Genomic DNA, 5,888 nt, shown 5'->3' with positions numbered 1-5,888 from the left:
TAGATGTTTGGCCAGGCCCACCTCCATGTAGCTCAGCTTGAGTCCTCACTCACCTCATCCCTACCAACTGATGGGGACCCCCAGACCACTCAGACCAGCTCCTCCACTGTCCTCTCTCTGATAAAGGCTACAGAAGGATATAGCATAGGACAATGGAGAAGTCCACAGCAGAAAGACAGGAGATATTGGCTCCAGCATCAAACAACTGTGAGTTAGACCTAACTGGAGGCTCTCAGAAGAAGACTTACTATCCTTTTTAAAACATACACTCATTTTTAAAAATCTGGATCTTTCTGCCAGCCATATAAATTCCAATGCTGTTTAATATTGCTGAACTCTTTAATCAGATGCTTTCCTGAGGTGCTGGCCAATGTCTGTAAAGGTATTTCCTTAGAATCAGTTTCAGATTTTGATAACTGCAATCCTGTCACAGAACCTATCCTCCAGTTGTACCTGATGGGAACATGGTTGATTTCACTCTCAAGAAAGGTGTCTGCCTAAGCTGTGAGGAGACAGCAACTGAGGGAAATAGATGAGGAAAAGCACCAGATTAGCTACCAGGAAAGGCTTGAGTATCAGTGTGTCTAAGGGCAACTCTTCCAAATGATTCCCAGCTAAGACAAACTGTGACTTCAGTGGTATTTTTAAAAGAAAAATTCTGAACTGAATTCTTAATGTAACCATCTAGAGAGACTTTCACATGTCAAAAGTAATGTGAAAAATATTCAGAAATTAAAAAACGAAATACTCTTGTGTAGGCTTTGGACATGATAGCAAGAAGCTTTTATTGTGTAGGAAGCCTGAAGTCTTTTTACGATTCTACGACAGTGATGATTAAATGTTGAAACGTTTTGTTATTGGAGGTTGTATTTCTTCAAGGCCTAATTTTAATTATTTTTTAACTTTTCAGATATTTAGCATTTTTATCTGTCTGTTCTTATCTTATACATAGAGAATAAGTGCAAGAACACTGGGGAGGAAATACCAAGACAATAGAGAGTTGGAATTTCTAATCTGAAACACAAAACTAATCTCAGCTGTAGCTATGGAGCCATGATTTCTGAATTATATTATCCTCATATCACCTGGTAAGAATAAAAAAAGGACATCTATGCACAGCAATGCTATCTATTTCAAAGATATCTTCATGCTAGATTTAATGGAGAGTATCAAGCCATGTTCCCCACTGAAGAGAATGCTTAATGAATTCTTCCAGACTCACATATTTTTTTCAACTCAGAACAACCTTGCTGATTATTTGAAGATTAGCATGAAGAACATTCCCTCCTGCAACTCATCAGAATGGCCAGCACCTAGCAAATGGCATGATGAATATGAGCTCTTGTATATCAACAGCAGTGCAGCTGAATGCTGCTCAAGTCACCAGTTCTTGGGAGGAGGCTTGGCAGCAAAGGCAGCAGTTAGATGGGATGTTTATTGGATGTCTTCCACCAGCTGCACTGCGTGGTGGCTTGACTGTTGGATTATAAATATTTCCCCTATTAGGCCTGGGAAGTCCCCTCTCTCCACAGGCACATGAGCAGAGCACTTATCTCTGGAAGCTAGTCAGCATGGCACGTGGGCAATAGGAATATTAATAACTCCTCCAGAGCAAGATTTCTGGGGGCAGGATGGCTCACCCAAACCACAGCCTCCGTGGCCACTTGGTGCAGATGGGCAACTTCTCCATTGAAGAGTTCCTTCTGCAAAGGCAAAGTGAGCTGCTGGGCTGGGAGGGGAGGCAGGAGGCACCCCAAAACCCAGGGAAGAAGTACTTTAGAGACAGTGCTTTGATCTCTGTTGAACAAGCCACTGAGTCACTCCTAAGCACTGTATCCAAGGCTGGTGGGCCGTGGGAGCCTTGCCAGTGTGGCTGTCTCAGTGAGCACCGAAGACCTGGCTGGCCACTGCAGTGTCTGATACAGAGAGTATCAGGTGACAGGCCCTTTGGAGAGCTGCACAAGGAGTGCATTCTAGCTGGAGGGAATGGAAAAACACACAGTGAAGATGGATAGGATGTGTAATCACAGGTTCTCATCCATGCTGCAGCATGGCTATGAAGACTGATGAGGATCAATTGGTAAGAGCAAAGTGGAAATTTCTTTTGCCCCGCAGAAGCCTTCCCCAGAGGTGTCAGTGTGCTGGGATAGCTCTGGAGTTTGTCTCAGTGCTGGCTTTGTGCAAGTGGCTCTGACTCACCAGGGCAATTCTGGACCAGGGGGTTTTCCAGGAGGCAGGGGCTGAAATCCCCAGGGATGTTGGTCTAGACAGAGTGCTCTTCCCTTTGACCTCATTGAGGGCCTCAGCTTCCTCTTTATGCAAGTAACACCAGCTGCCAGGACAGGTTATTTTGAGCCACAGAACAGTTATGAAAGAGGAATATGCTGAGGGTTTGAGGAAAAAGATGCTCCTGTTATAAGTATCCTTTTCAGACCACAGTTGTGCCAGGATACTCATCGCTGCTGCTCACAGGAAACAATTTTTATTCCTGACATCTAAAGAGACTCAAACAGCCTGAGAATGGCTCTTTGCCTGACACTGGGTGAGAGCTGTAGAATGATCTCCATTTCCCCCAGGATAATCAGAGGGAAATCCCAGTCATTAAGTCTTCTGTCAAGTGTTGACGTAAGAGGGATTGCAAATGAATCCTGCTTCCCATTCATCTCATCCCAGCAGAGATCCCGCTAGTAAAACCCGTCCTCCAAGAGCCTCGGGGAAATCCCAGACCACATCATAATGCTCCCCTGCCTTTTCCTCCAGCAAATACACCCTGATATTTCGTGTGCATGTGTTACATCTTCCAATCCTCAAGAGCTGCTTTGTAAGAGAAGGCACAGGCAAGGTGCGAGTGCAGTGGAAGCACAAAAGGCTTACAATATTCTGGGCCATGGAGATGTGTGACCCTCTCTCCACTTTCCCAGCAGCTGGTCCCTGGCTGCTTCACCTGCCTTTGGTGTCTCATAACTCTTCAGCAACAGCCAGCCTGGCCTGAGCAGTGCTAACTTGTGGCTTGTGGGGAAAGGACAGGTTTTGTGGCCCCTTCTGGCCTGTCCCATCCTTTCCACTTCTGTATACTTCGCTCTCTCAGAGGCTTTCTGCTACAAACATGCAGTTTCAGTGGAATCAAAGAACCTGGAAACCTGGGCAGCCTGAAGATGGATGCCCCCTGCCTAGTGGCAGGAAGCACCAGGAGCTCTGCCTGCATGTGGGATGGGTAGTACTGGGCAGGACCCACTGGGATTAGCATCACAGGGGCATGAGGCTGCACTGAGTTGTGCATTGAGGAGTTTGTGGCTGGGGGAGTCAACCAGACCTTGGTACCAACCCAGGGAAGCTGGATTTTGCTGTACAGCCCTTTGATTGCCAAACACTTTCTGAACTGCCCCACTGAATTCACAACACCAGTCTGTGCCACTCCAGGCACTCCATACCCCATTGCATTGTCATGGGCCAAAGGAGAAAAAGATAACAGAAGACACGAGGGACACACCAGGTGTTCTGCACTCTATGGTTGACATTTGGGTTGCAGCAAGGCAATTCCTCAGAAACCAGTGAGATAACAGTCATCAGTGGACACTCAGCAAACAATTTCCCCAAGGATACACAAGCAACTTCCAGCTGGCCTTGCCAGGCTGTGGGCAGGACTGAGTGAGCAGGGATATCACCATGTGACACGGATATTCCTCCTCTTATCCAGCCACTTCATTCCTGTTGAGCTTTCACCTCCAGGAACTCATGGAGAAGATGAACAGAATTCATTTGTTCTGAGTGGTTTGGGGTTTGGGGTTTTTTTGAGCCCAGCATGAGGAACTGCTCCTGTGGCTGCCCCACTCACCTCTTGCTATGCTGCTATATATATATACATATATCAGTGATTCCTGTCTCCAGGATCTGTCTGGGATCCGAGCCATCTCTCCAAAAGGAGATGTATTCAGCACTGTCATATGACAGAGGTGGAGGGAGAAGGTGGCAGAGGTCCAGGGGACACAGCATATACTACCTTCACAAGTAGGCACATGCCCCTCATGGTAGGAGAACAGTTTTTGTCTTTTGTTGTTGTTGTTGTTTTTCCATAAATAATGAAAAACACAGCCATTTTCTCCAGGGCTCTTCTCATCTTTAGTGTATGACATTGCATTAACTTGCTCTCCTTCACAAGTCTTCAACATGTCAGTTAAATGAGAATGGAGAATATTAGCCCCAGAATTCAGGATGGGACACCAAAGCCCCCATACAGACACACAGACATCAGGTAAAGTTGTGCCCGAAGTCACAGACAAGAACAATGTCACAGAATAACAGATTATCACATTCCAGCCTCCTCTCCTTTGTTCAGACTGGTAAATCAGGCAAAAAATATCAAAGCCAATACATCCGAAAGAGAAGCTAGACACCTTCATCTGTGTGTGCTTTGGACAATGACACTATTACTTTTACCCAGTAATCAGGAGCTTTGAGCAACTGAGATTTCTCATGTCAGCAGGGAAAGTCTCAGACCTAATCTATGTGTCTGTACAGGAGTGTGAGTGACTGTTTTCCAGCTTCTTTCGAGGCTTTTCTCCTGGCTTTATTTCCCTGTTCTTTTTTCTTTCTTAAAAGGGTCTGAGTCTCCACACAGTGTTTTTGGAATCCGCTTTTCACCTCCTTTCAGTACTACACTGCCTATGGCTCTACCAGGTTGCAAAGTCCGCAGACAAGGGGACCTGGCCGGCTCTGCAGGTCACCTCCCAGGGGACAGCAGCAGCGTCACGTTCCAGCCCACAGGAACAAGTTTGCTAGAAAGCTCTGGCCGAAGTACTCCTATTCCAGTACTCCTCTGCTCGGGAGTTTGGCCCCAGACACGGTGAATCCAGAGCCTCCAGAGGAGCCCCGCTCCGCCCACGGTGTCCACGCTGGAAAAGCGAGGGTCAGCGCAGCGCTGAAGCCCAGCTTGCGTGTGAGCGCTCAGCCTGCGTTCCCCAAAGGCAGCGATGAGGCATGGAGCCGTCCCCGTGAGCCTTCGGCAGCCGTGCTCCCCCCTGCCGCCTCCTCTTCCACACATTTATCCCCGGCGGCCACACACCAGCCTTGCTGACAGATCTTACTTGAAAGCTCTGGCAGGCTGTGCCACTAATGGCAGAGCCCTGAGCCGGCTCCCTCCGTCTCCCTGGAGTCCCTGCGCAGACGTAGGCGCACGTCACGGCCTGCTCTAATTTTATCCGTGTTTGATGGAAGAGACGAACTGAGCAGCAGGGAGGCAGCTATTTTGGTTTTCTCTGTGGCGGTGGGTTATATAAAGCGTCTTGCCATGACCTGCGTCTCTTGGGAGCTGCCTTGCTTTCAGCCGCTACCGGGGCTGGGGGCCTCGCTGCCGGCAGCCGAGACCTCGGTGCGGCTGCGTGGGCTGGGTGTGCCGTGTGTGCCGTGTGTGAGTGCGTACGGAGACGGAGAAAGTGTCAACGAGATTCAGGGGCGACCATCTATAGGGAGAGCCTGGCTTTCCTCCTTGCCGTGCGGTGTCACATACACCCCGGGGTTTCGCCGTTCCAGCGCCAGCACATCGTACGTGCTACCCCGGCTGCGCATCCATTAGATGGCAGCAGCTGCAGAAGGCACAGCAGGAGGAAGCTGCTCTCCTGGTAGAACCTGTGCGGGTGTGCAGGAGGCCCACGGGGCCACAGAGGTGCCCGGCAGAGCCAAGCAAGCACTGGCACTGGGTGCTGGGCAGCTTGCTACCATCGGATGTAGGAGATGTGGGCGGCTCTTGCCCTAGCTACCTGTGGTTCCTGTACTCGGGGATACCTGTGTCTGACTCTGGCCGAGCCGCTGTGCCACCCCAGGGGCCGCTCCTGGGGCTGCCCTCCCGCACGTAAGGCACTCGGCGGGGAGCAGCCGCTGGAGGGTGCCCC

The sequence above is a fragment of the Geospiza fortis genome, unplaced genomic scaffold, assembly GCF_000277835.1.
Source record: "Geospiza fortis unplaced genomic scaffold, GeoFor_1.0 scaffold54, whole genome shotgun sequence".
Taxonomy (NCBI): domain Eukaryota; kingdom Metazoa; phylum Chordata; class Aves; order Passeriformes; family Thraupidae; genus Geospiza; species Geospiza fortis.
Note: the sequence above shows the minus strand (reverse complement) of the source record.